Below are 13,332 nucleotides of genomic sequence, written 5' to 3' on the forward strand. Positions count from 1 at the left end.
AGAGTCGGCCACAACTGGACCTAATGGCCAGGGGTCCCTTTACCTTTACTAAGTCCCGTTGAACTAAATGGGATTCACTTTTCAGTAGAAATGCATAGAATTGCACTGCATGGAAGGTGCAGGGAAGAAAAGGGAAGCAGAAGAGTCAAGCTCCATCTCACACTCACGTTTGAGTTTTTATTTACAAAAATTAAATGCAAAAATTGCAAATGAAACAAAAATAGTTTACCGTTTGTAAAAAATAAACGAGATGTATCCTTAAAAAGAGTGTGCCTTATTTTAATAATAAAAGGCTTCCAGTTTTGAAATAATCTGTACTGTTTTCACCGTTTTAGTTCCAATAAATAATCACTCTGCCATATTCATATCTATTGTTTTTCCATTCAGGAGTGGTAGGATTAGAGATTGTTTCTCAACATTTGGCACAGCATATTCTGAATGCTCCAGATAATTTATACACAAGCTAAAAGGCACAGGTCCTAAAACTAATCCTTGTGGAATTCTGATTTCTACATTCCTTAACGGGAGAACTGCCCATTTATTCCTATTCTCTGCTTCCTGGTTTAACCAGTTACTGATCCATTAAAGAACTTCCCCCCTTATTCCATGATTGCTAAAGCTTACTTTTGTCCTCAGTGCAGTGGCTTTTAATTTTGCTGAACTTAAAAAATAATATCTACAAACATCAGAAAACTATTGATCAACAGGATCTACCAAGAGTCTTCAGGACAGTGCAGGATTACAATTTAAAACAGAAATTCAGTTCTGAAATGAGATCGTAATGCATGACAGAAGTTGTGTGTTATTAAACAATTTCTTTACAGCAACCAAGACAAAAACTATATTATTTCTAACAAGAGCCATTAAAGTCAAAGGTTTAACAGACGTCATTACAGTACACCAAAACGTCAAGGTCTCAGTTTTACAATACTTCAAATTCTTAATGGGTCACTTCAAGTTGAGAAGTATAAAATCACTCTAACCACCATATATCTAAGCTCGCCTTACTTAATAGTTCTATAAATCCAAGCTGTCTGCAGTGCAGGAAAATAAAACACACTTTAAAATGAACATACGTGCAGCAAGATTCCACTGCCTGCTGTTGTTGTATAAATCACATGGAATTTGTTTCTATATCTACTGAGTTACTTTATCCAACTGTAGCAGGATTTGGATTATAAAAGGATACAATTACAATTAATAGCACAAAATTCATTCAGCCTGGACAATAAATATGCCCTTTAAAAACATTGTGCAATTTGTTACGTGATAGTATTTCATTATGTTGCCAGGGGAAGAGTGATATTTGCTACAATTAGAAAGAAAAAGCTTTTAAAAAAAGAACACGTAATGGTCGAACGATACAGAGGGCTGAACCGTTTCCTCCTACTTCATTTTAAGATAGCTTCATATTGTTAAGTTAAAAAAAAATCCTTTTAGTTTCTCTATTTTAGCGACCCTCTGCTCTTCATCAAACACGTGAGGGGAAAACCAGTGAATTTAAGAATATCGGCTTTAATTATCTGCACAATCGGAATGAATTTCAGGAACCAAATAGTCGTGTTGAAAAATATGCCTTTCAAGCCATCTGGTCCCCAAATGGCAACTAGGCATTCCGTTCTGGCAACTGTAACCCTGGATTAAGAAGCCATTTGGCACCCAGGTTTTATATCTGAGTTTCTAACATTGGTGGGAGCTGAATGACAACACAAAGGAAGATAATGTTCCAATGCTATCTATTTATCTATCTATCTAGCTATCTACACACACAAAACCCCACTACTGATTCCTTCTCTTGGTTAATTTCTTTTTAAAAAACCCACTATGGTGGGCAAGCATCCGACTCTCCTATTTCTCATCCCTTCCCATGATTATGGTACAACCCAATACCAAATTCTTGAACCGTTATCAAGTGTCAAAACTTCGGCAATTTATGAAGAAAAATTTGGAAGGGATGGGAGTGGGAAGGGGTTTTGAAAATGGGGTAGATGCAATCTATTCAGAACAAAAGGCCAAATTGATAGTTAACAATGTGGTGACAGAAGAGTTTAAAATTGAAAAAGGAACACGACAAGGCTGTCCTATCTCTCCCCTGTTATTTATTTCGGTCCTGGAGGTGCTCTTGAACATGATTAGAGGAGACCGGTTGGTTGAAGGAATTCAGGTCGGAGGGAAACAGTACAAACTTAAAGCTTTTGCAGATGACCTGGTTTTGACTCTACAGGAGCCAGAATCTAGCACGAAAAGGGTATTACAACTGATTCAAGAGTCGGGTGGCGGGATTTAAATTAAACAAGCAAAAAACTAAGGTATTGGAAAAAAACTTATCAGTTACAGAGTCAGAAAGGTATCAGAAAGAGACAGAGTTAAACGTGGTCAAAAAAGTAAAATACCTAGGGGTAAACATAACAGCAAAAAATTTGAGCTTATTTAAGGATAATTATGAGAAATGTTGGTTAGAAATCAAGAGAGATTTAGAAAGTTGGTCGAGATTGAAACTTTCCTTGTTAGGCCGGATTGCTGCTATAAAGATGAATGTATTGCCAAAAATGCTGTTTTTGTTTCAAACTTTGCAGATTGTGGACAAAACGGAGTGCTTTGGGAAGTGGCAGAGAGATATTTCCAAATTTGTCTGGCAGGGCAAAAAGCCCAGAATCAAGTTTAAGATACTAACTGATGCGAAAGAAAGAGGGGGCTTTGCCCTGCCAGACTTAAGGTTATATTATGAATCAGCAGCTTTCTGCTGCCTAAAAGATTGGCTGCTTCTCGAAAACACTGATGTATTGGATTTGGAAGGTTTCAACAATGCTTTTGGTTGGTATGCATATTTATGGTATGACAAGGCTAAGATTCATAAAGCTTTCAAGAACCATATTGTCAGAAAAGCAGTGTTTAATGTCTGGACAAAATACAAAGACTTATTGGAAAATAAAACTCCGAGGTGGCTTTCACCACTGGAAGCTAAGGCCCGGAAAAGACTCAATATGGAGGCCGAATGGCCGAAGTATTGGGAAATATTAGAAAAAGATGGAGATAATTGGAAATTGCAGAGTTTGGAGAAAATGAAAGACAAAGTGCGAGATTGGCTACATTACGCTCAGATTAAAGAAGATTTTAAACTTGACAAAAAGTTAGGATTCCAGGTGGAAAAATCGAAGTTGGAAACGGAATTGTTAGAGTCTAAGACTAAGGTACTTTCAAGAATGTATAACTTGCTGTTAAAATGGAACACACAAGATGAAACGGTCAAATCGGCTATGATAAAGTGGGCACAGGACATTGGGTATAATATCATGTTTGAGGACTGGGAAAGGTTGTGGACCATGGGGCTGAACTTCACTGCATGTAATGCTTTGAAAGAAAATGTTATGAAAATGATATATAGATGGTATATGACCCCAGTCAAACTTGCAAAAATATACCATTTGTCTGATAACAAATGTCGGAAATGTAAAGAAAATGAAGGAACGTTCTTTCACCTCTGGTGGACTTGCCCTAGAGTGAAGGCTTTCTGGGAAATGATATATAATGAGCTGAAAAAGGTATTTAAGTATACCTTTCCTAAGAAACCAGAGGCCTTCCTTCTGGGCATTGTCGGTCAGAGGGTGTTAAAGAAGGACCGAACATTCTTTATGTATGCAACAACAGCAGCAAGGATACTCGTCGCCAAGCACTGGAAAACCCAAGATTTACCCACACTGGAAGAAAGGCAGATGCAACTGATAGACTACATGGAACTGGCCGAGATGACCGGCAGAATCCGAGACCTGGGAGAGGAGACGGTAGAAGAAGATTGGAAGAAATTCAAGACTTACCTACAGAAACATTGTAAATTGTATGAATGTTAAGAAGGATGCTAGATTATAAATAACTTGGCACCATTAAGCTAGGTGAAGTGATATATGAAGATAAGTTAAATTTAAGAAAAGACAAATTTTGGATAATTATTAGGCTAAATTTAAACTTTTAAGGTTTGAATAAATGATATCGAAAATTCGAGATAATTGGAAAATTAGATAATAAGAATGGAAATAAGGTGATAAATTGCTGGTTAGATATTTATAAATTAGGAACGCAGGAGCGGGAGATGTGAGGGAGTCCAAAGAAGTTAAGAAAATATGTCATGATATGTGTTACCTTGTTTTTTTTCATTTGTATTGTAATTTATAAAAAAGAAAACTTTCAATAAATATTTATAAAAAAAAACTAACTTCGGCAATAGACAATATCTCAGCTGAAGCCTCCAACCGCTGGGATCACATGCGAAGCAGAAGTGGTGAGCCAATTTCCTAACAACTTGCTTCCCCTTAAAAAGCGATGCGTTTTGTCCAGGAGCGTTCTCAAGCTCCAAATATTAAAAACAGAAGATCTAAAAAGCTTACTTCACCTGAGAAATATTCAGTGAAGTCAACGGGACTAGGCTGGCTCATTTTTTCTCCTCCTTCTCGTGGATTATTACTTTGTGGAGAATAGCATTGTCCTGGCAGCGTAGCGATTCATTAACTATAAGCTCAGTATTTCTTAGCTCAGTGTTAACCGAAATGTAGGAGGATTCCTTAACAGTTTAGCATAGCAGAAGAAATTAACTAAGAACATCCTGCAATCTTTCTTTTTTAAGCCGCCACACTTTTAAGGCCAAGAATGACTACAAAAGGATACCTTTGGTACAATCCATCTCCTGTTAACTTAAGTTCACTTCTGCTCTCCTACTCCCCCCCCTCCCGACCTTAGACAAGCACTTCCCAAATCACACCCTCATTTCATTTCATAGCCACATGATGTTATTGGGCTAATCTTGACCTGTTCAGCATCACGGGACAGCTTCAATATTTGAAAAGGCTGTAATGACTCTCCACAGGCCTCTTAGGTCAGTCAGATGTTAACTGTTAAAGTGAAGCTAAAAAGGATCTAGGTGCTATTTTTTTTAAAAAAAACCCCTTTCAGATACAAAGGTTTGCTCTTCCAGTTCTCAAGCCTAAACATCTTTATTGCCAAGTTCTGTGATTTATGAACTTCTTTGTGTTCAGAGAGATCAATCTCATATGTACCAATAAGTTGGCGACTGGTTTTTCATATGTCCATGTATAGCCACCTGCCTTTAATCCAAACTATTTTTTTTAAGCTTAAGGAAATGATTGATTTTTAACTGTACCCACCTGTTTCTAATCTGACATGAAAAACATGTGGTTTAGATCCTGATTTTCCTCTAATCAGACTTTTTGCTTGCATTTCAAACTGAATTGAAGAAACCCCAGTAAGGAGCTGCAAATACACACACACACACACACAAAACCGAGGGGTGGAATGGCTGAAAATGTAATGTTTCCAGTCACATCTTGAAAAGAAAGCTTCAGCAGCTGAAGCCCTGTGCACTCATAGAAGGGATTACATTCCAATTCACAGTAAGAGCTGCCAGGTGAAAATGGTTAGACTGAGCTTTACTAGGGTGCCTCCTCAACCTGAGGTATTTGGGATTCAGTAATGTGCAAAGACTGGGTAGTCTCATTCATCCCTCTGCAAGTGGAAAAAGGTACACGTTAGTAACAAGTTTCCTTGCCTGTCTCCCAGCTGTAGCCCCATGAGTTATATATCTGCAACATCTACTGTGCTTCAGGAAAACAAGTACAGTCATACTTCGTGTTATGGACGGGATCCATTCCAGAGGCCCGTCCGTAAGGTGAAATGCCTGCAACTCAAAGCACGAGAGCCAGTGTGGTGTGAGAGCCAGTGTGGTGTAGTGGTTAAGAGCAGTGGACTCGTAATCTGGTGAACCGGGTTCGCTTCCCCGCTCCTCCACATGCAGCTGCTGGTTGACCTTGGGCTAGTCACGCTTCTCTGAAGTCTCTCAGCCCCACTCACCTCACAGAGTGTTTGTTGTGGGGGAGGAAAGGAAAGGAGAATGTTAGCCGCTTTGAGACTCCTTTGGGTAGTGATAAAGCGGGATATCAAATCCAAACTCTTCTTCTTCTTTGGAGCTTCTGTGCATACGCGAAGTGTGATTTAGCGCTTCTGCGCATGCGCTGAAACCTGGAAGTAACCCATTCCGGTACTTCCGGGTTGCCGCGGGACGTAACGCGAAAAGACGCAACATGAAGCGGACGCAACACGAGGTATGACTGTAGTTTGCTTTTGACACCCAACTGGCTAAGAGGGGGCAGGAAGGGAGGAAGAAACACAGGAGATTGTTCCTGTTCTAGCAAGTGCCACCAGGAACCATAATTTATCTGTGTCATTTTGGGCTGGCTCCTCCTGCTCTGCCTGGTGAGTCTTCGTGCCTTTTCTCTTTCTCATCCTCAAATGGGTCCATGCATTTGGCTGTTAACTAGAAGGCTGGTGGTTTGAGCCCACTCAGGGAAGGCTGTGGGCAGGATTCCTGAATGGCAGGGGGGTCAGACTAGATGACCCTCAAGGTCCCTTCCAACTCTAATTTGAACTTCCCACTTGGGGTTTAAAATTTATTCCTTTCCTTACCTAACACTCAAAGAACTTAAAGAGCTCCCCAAAATGATCAGAGTGTTCCATATCAGACCTGCATAGCAATTTCTTTCCCCAGCCGCAAAAAGTTTTAAAAAGCTGGGAAGGTAAAATCGTACCCAAAGCAGTTTTGGAGCTGGGTGAACTGGAAGCAATTTATATATAGCCTGCTTTAAAGTACACAAAGACCTTGGTTGCCATTCTGCAAGTGACAGACACATACACATGAACTTTGCTGCACCAAACAGTACCAATTCATTATTTAGTAATTTTGCATTTGTAAAATGCTTTGCAGTCTGTACAGTGGTACCTCGGGTTACATATGCTTCAGGTTACATACGTTTCAGGTTACAGACTCTGCTAACCCATAAACAGTACCTCGGGTTAAGAACTTTGCTTCAGGATGAGAACAGAAATCGCGCTCTGCCAGTGGGAGGCCCCATTAGCTAAAGTGGTGCTTCAGGTTAAGAACAGTTTCAGGGTAAGAATGGACCTCCGGAACGAATTAAGTACTTAACCTGAGGTACCACTGTATCTTGCTTGTCTCGTGCTGGTCTCCGTTATACAGGTAGAAATCTAGAGCTGAAACTTGTGACCTACCCCAAGGCCACAAAGCAAGCTCACAAAATAGGTGGGACAAATCCAGCCTCAACAGCTACTCTTCAGTGACTAGAATGTGGGGAACCTGTAGTCCTCTAGACTCCCATCAACTCCAGCTAGCAAGGTCACCGGCGAGGGATGATTGTTCATTCTCACCCTAGACTACAGAGTATTTTAGAGCCGCTGCTTTAAGTAATTCTTAGCTTGAAAACTGGATGTGGAGCCTCCTTTCTGGCCCTCTAGCCCCAAAACTGTTCCACCACAGCCAAAAACATGCTCAATCCACATCTATCTATAACAAGTCAACTTAGTTGTGGGTCATTAATCACATATCAGCATATTGCCCAGGCATGCAGTCTGCAACTAGGTGGCTAGCTTGAATGGCAAAGGCAAAGCAATCCTTTTGACTTCCTCTAAAAATAGTGCCTTCCACTTAAATTTTAAAACTGTTCTTCATAAGATGTCATAGCATTCGTAAGCTGCAGCACTACTTAATACCCCTGCAGCAAAAGGGAGCCAGCCCTCGACTCTAATCGAGAAGCCAACAGTTCAGGAATACTCACTAGCACACGCTCGAATTATACCAATTAGAGTGGTCGAATTCTGGGGCCTCGGCCAATTGACCTAATTACCCATGCAGCTTGGGAAAGCCTGGGCTCATTTCAAGTCTACAAGAGACCGGATATAGTTGAAATACCTAATCCCTGAAAGGTCACGAGGGTTAAAGCTACTTAAGTACGAAATTTGGACTCACTTGAAAATTGCTATAATTCCTGATTAGTGGTATTGATACTGTGAGTGATTGCTTAGATTATGGAAGAATTTTACAAACTAGGGTTAAGTAGGCCACAGTCACGTTATTTTTGGTTTGATATATTATATGTGCCCTTGAGCATCGTCTGCTGGAGGCGTATTATTTTACACACGCTCCCCACCCCCTGAGATTTCAGAACTACTGAAAGAATACTTCCATTACCATAGCAGAGTTAAAGTGTATTATTATTTTAATACATAATAAAAATATTAAGTAGAAGACTTAGGTTTCCATAACGTTTTCCAGAGCTGACTCAAGTAACTTGAAGCTACTTGTACTCAGAATAAACTCCATCGGCAAGTCCCCTTCTGCTGTGGAGATGTGTGGCCTGGTGCTCTCATGATGCATCAGATCAATGGGTAGTGTTAAGGAAAAAATCTAGGTGTGAGGCTGCTCAGTCACCCAGCTTGTCGGGCAGAGCCTGCGGGTCCCTGCGGAATAAAGGAAGGATTCCAGCCAACCGGAGCAAATAGCTGTAGACCAAACTTTATTGCGAAATAGGTTCCAAGAGCAAATTTGAACCCCGAGAATGGGGTGACAAGGACTATTAAAACTTTCCCACCACATCCCAGAATACACTTCGAAGGGGAGGGGTTAACCTTGGCAAACATGTCCAGACAAGTCCTTGGTACAAGATTAGCATAAGCAGACATGGGAGGGCAAGACTCAGGTATAAGATTAGCATAGACAAATATGTCTTAAGTACCCACCACCCAAAAGTACAATAGAAGTTCCTTTGCATGTCTGGAGCCTGAGGCGAGTCAGGGGATGAGATTTGGCTTCCTTTGGCTAACAATGAGCCCAGCAATTGTCACCTCTGGGAACTTCCTGGAGTCCCTTTTCAAAGGGAAAATAGCTTTGGAATGGAGGAAACTGGGAAAGGAGATGATTTTATATTATTTTTTAAGCTAGGTGACTTCCCTGAGCTGGCAAGTTGAAAGGATACATTCAGGCATAATATTTGTAATATTTAACTTTAAAGATGTGCCCCCCCCCCTGGTAATTTCCGTAACAGCTGGAAAGGAAATCGGACACATGAGTGTTCACTCACCTAAACCAACACATGCATTTGTTCCTAGATGCCGATCATGGCGCCGCACACTGTCTTTCCAAACACAGAAATAAAAATTGGTTCTAAAAAAAATGTAACGTACGAAGCAAACACCAGAGAGGTGTCTTGTGAATTAGGTGCTATATGGGTGACAGATACAGAAGTCCGAAACTAGAACAAGGAGAATCTTAAGTTATGCAAATGTATTTATCCCACATATTACCGTATTGGCCTGAATATAAGCCACACTTTTTCCAAATTCCGACCATGAAAAGTTAAAGTGTGGCTTAAATTTGCAACCTTACAAAAATTGGCTTTCATGATATCGCTGTAGGATTTTCTTCTACACCTGCCATTTACGGGTGTGAACGCTTGCGGAATTTTAAGGGAGCGGTTTATATTCGGGTATTGTCTCTCCCCCCCCCCCCCGAATATTAAAGGTATGGCTTATTTGAGGGTGCGGCGTATATTCGGGCCAATACGGTACATGTTAGTCCACTATAATACTGCCCCTAGGCAATCTATTTGTCATCTGATTATTCCCGGCAGCTTAGATGAGATGTTTTGCATCATACCTGAGGACGGGTAACTCCTCACTCTTTTGGTTGGAAAATAAATCTGATGGACTGGATAGCCACTGGACACCACTCAGTTTGGAGGCCAGAGTAGTAGAGACCTCCTTAGACTGGGAAGTGAATTGGCTGTGACACATGTTCTGTAAAGGAAGTGTAGCAGGAACCCCCCCCCACCCCAAACTACACACTCACACACTACATACGCCACATTTCTGTTATAAATTCATAGAAAATCAACCATACATCGGATTTGCACTGTTCCATTTTTATTTTTACTCCATATGACAAGAACTAACAAAGGGGGGTGGCTTAGTCCTGGTCAGCCATAATCCCTTCACTGTCTCAGCACATCCACAGGAGCTCTGCCCATACCAACCCTGATGATCCCAGACAGAAGACAATCAAGATCACAAAGAACTTGCATATGGGAGTGGATTCAGCATGGACTGAAACAAAGGACAATGATCAGATCTTCCCTCAGGGGGCAGGAAACTGCAAACTCCCCTTTGTCTCCTGGAAGTTCCTGGAAGTGACTCAGGGGGAGGGGGGAAGGGAGGAACCAGCCAGGTGACAAGACACTCATGTTACCACCACAACTCCTCCCTCAACCCCTCCTTTCTGTAATGTATGCATGATGTTTCTGGGGGGTGGGCTAGACCTAGGTAAAGGTAAAGGTAAAGGTACCCCTGCCCGTATGGGCCAGTCTTGACAGACTCTGGGGTTGTGCGCCCATCTCACTCAAGAGGCCAGGGGCCAGCGCTGTCCGGAGACACTTCCGGGTCACGTGGCCAGCGTGACATCGCTGCTCTGGCGAGCCAGAGCCGCACACGGAAACGCCGTTTACCTTCCCGCTAGAAAGCGGTCCCTATTTATCTACTTGCACCCGGAGGTGCTTTCGAACTGCTAGGTTGGCAGGCGCTGGGACCGAGCAGCGGCAGCGCACCCCGCCGCAGGGATTCGAACCGCCGACCTTTCGATCAGCAAGTCCTAGGCGCTGAGGCTTTAACCTACAGCGCCACCTGCGTCCCTAGGCTAGACCTAGAGGAGGGGAATTTCAAAAGTTTTTATAAGGCCTTGCACACCATTTTTCTGGGTCCTTCCTCTCTCCTGCAAGTGAGGGGAATACCCTGTTGCAACAGTTCAATAAAGACCAAGCCTACAGGCTGCTGTTTTGCTCCAAGTTATCCTGGTTGGTGTCTTTGTTTTGTCCAAGGGAGCCCTCGGACTTTTCCTGTAACAGAAGCATCCCCTAGAGATTCATAATGCTCCATCTTGTGCCTTCAGAGCCATATCCCCTTGCGTTCCAAGAGAACAGAGTACTACAACCAACAATGCAGATTCTGTTGCGGAGAGAGGATCCTTTTGCAATCCCTTGCTTGTGCCATTGCATCCTGCCACATCGTCGAACTTTAACACAGGAGGGACTAACTTGTAGTCTTACAGATATGTGGGATAACCAGCCTCATATAACCAACATGCTTAAGTCTAATTAATGCATGACAGGGTTAATAACACAGAGTAAGCTGTCCTTGCCAAGCTTAGCTAGGTCACTCTTCTTTAGCATGAGGGGAAGATAATCAAGCCTATTGTTGTACCTCTGCCTATCTGAGCAGCTCAGCAAGTGAAGAGGTTTTGAGCTGGTTAGTGCGGCTCAGACCACATGGCTCTTATAAGCCGCTCTTGTGTTCCTATACCAATAATTTAGGAACTTTCACCATTAAAACTAAGCCAAGTTTTACTATCTGTGTTTTCTGACTGACGCATGGAAAAGCACATGAACCTGAACTTTGAAGAGTTTACAAGTAAATCAGTTTTTAACTTACCAAACAGGTGGTCTTTTTCTATACTAGGGGAAGAGGGAAACTTTAATTGGAACTCTGAAGCACATATTTTAAAAGCCTATATTTCCACACTTTACTTTGCTGCATATTTTGTGATTTTACATCTCTGCTAGGGTTCTCTCACCTAAGATATTTGCCCCAAACCTGGATCTTGACATCCAGGGAATTCTCCTTTCATGATACCATTTTTTTTCCTGGCCAACCAACAAGATGTTGCTAGAATCCAACCCCCATCAGCCTGAACCAGCATGACCAATGGTCAAAGGCAATGGGAGTTGTATTCCAGAAACATCTGGAGAGTTAAAGTTCAGCTACCCCCCATTTTAACCCATATGCACCAAATTCCACTTCTAGCTCGTTTTTGTTGTTGTTTAGCCAGTACAAAAACAAAGTAGGTTGTAGACAAGCAGAGACAAAAATTTAGCTGTGGAAAAGACACCCAATCAACTAGCAGCAAGGGTGTAAAGGTAAAGGTAAAGGTACCCCTGCCCGTACGGGCCAGTCTTGACAGACTCTGGGGTTGTGCGCCCATCTCACTCAAGAGGCCAGGGGCCAGCGCTGTCCGAAGACACTTCCGGGTCACGTGGCCAGCGTGACATCGCTGCTCTGGCGAGCCAGAGCCGCACACGGAAACGCCGTTTACCTTCCCGCTGGTAAGCGGTCCCTATTTATCTACTTGCACCCGGAGGTGCTTTCGAACTGCTAGGTTGGCAGGCGCTGAGACCGAGCAGCGGGAGCGCACCCCGCCGCAGGGATTCGAACCGCCGACCTTTCGATCGGCAAGTCCTAGGCGCTGAGGCTTTAACCCACAGCGCCACCTGCGTCCCATAGCAAGGGTGTAGTCTTAAGTAAATTTCCTAGAGTTTATGAGGGGCCGTTAACAAGGAAATATAGTAAATATATATATGTGTAAAGTACTTGATGAAAATGACTCCCCCCCTCCCCCCCCCGAGGCACATAGTGGGCCATGAACATGGAGAGGCTGAGAAATTTATGAAAGAAATTAGCCTTGTAATATTACATCAACAGACATGCAATATAAAAATGGAAGCAAGGCTTGCAGCTAACTTTATCATGAATTGCCCATTAAGGAATCTTAAACTTCTGCATATGATCTGAGAGGGCTGTACAGCAACCAGTAGCACACAATAATTCATACCATATTTCATCTCTAGAAGTTACAGAGATTTGCAAGCAACAGACCCCCAGTATAGTCTCTCACTCGCTTTATTGCCCAACCTTGCTAAAGTGCCATCAGAGCTTCCAGCCCAAACATTCTGCTTTAAAGACAGCCACCAAGCTGCCCTCTAGAGTAGAGTGGCTGCTCTTGGCCAGAGCCATAGCTGTCAACTTACAGATTTGAAAATAAAGGACCAGCAGCCTCGAAAATAAGGGATCAGCAGCCAAAATAAGAGATTTTGCTTAGCTTATACAGAAATCTGGCACTGATGGAGCCATGCTGCTTTTGCTGTGACTGTGTTTTGCAGGGGGTTGGACTAGATGATCCTAAGGGTCTACAACTCCGACCAAAGAAGAGTGGCAGACAAAACTGATGAATGACATCGAGATGGCAAAGCTTACAGGCAGAATTAGAAACCAGGAAGAGGAGGGAAAGTTTATAATTTAGTTGAAAAGCTATTGTAAAGAGTTACATACATTGGTAGGATTGACAGAAAACTTGTAGTAAAAATTTGAACTATGGATGGACAAATGATTTATAAAAACAGAGTTGTGAAAGGGATGCAGAGGGGGAAATCACTACATTAAGATGCTGCACTGGTTGGAGGGGATGCTAAGCAGCACGTTGGGGCTGCCATCGTCCTGGCGCCAGGAGTTCCATTGGCCCTTCCCTCGCCCACGCCACCCGCCAGCACGGCATGAGGTGGTTGCGGTGCCATGGCGGCCACTGATGCGCCACCCTTCTGTGTCCCTCCCCATCCCATCCCCCTTCCTCTTCCCTCAGGCCACCTCCTCAGC

The 13,332-nt window shown here is 42.7% G+C and overlaps 1 protein-coding gene across 1 annotated transcript in view; it reads right to left on the reverse strand.

Annotated features, from left to right (window-relative positions):
* Positions 1–13,332, reverse strand: part of UVRAG (UV radiation resistance associated) — an 87,336-nt gene that overhangs the window by 21,739 nt on the left and 52,265 nt on the right. The window lies entirely within an intron of this gene.

The sequence above is a fragment of the Podarcis gaigeae genome (genome assembly GCF_964106915.1).
Source record: "Podarcis gaigeae genome assembly, chromosome: 4".
NCBI lineage: Eukaryota > Metazoa > Chordata > Lepidosauria > Squamata > Lacertidae > Podarcis > Podarcis gaigeae.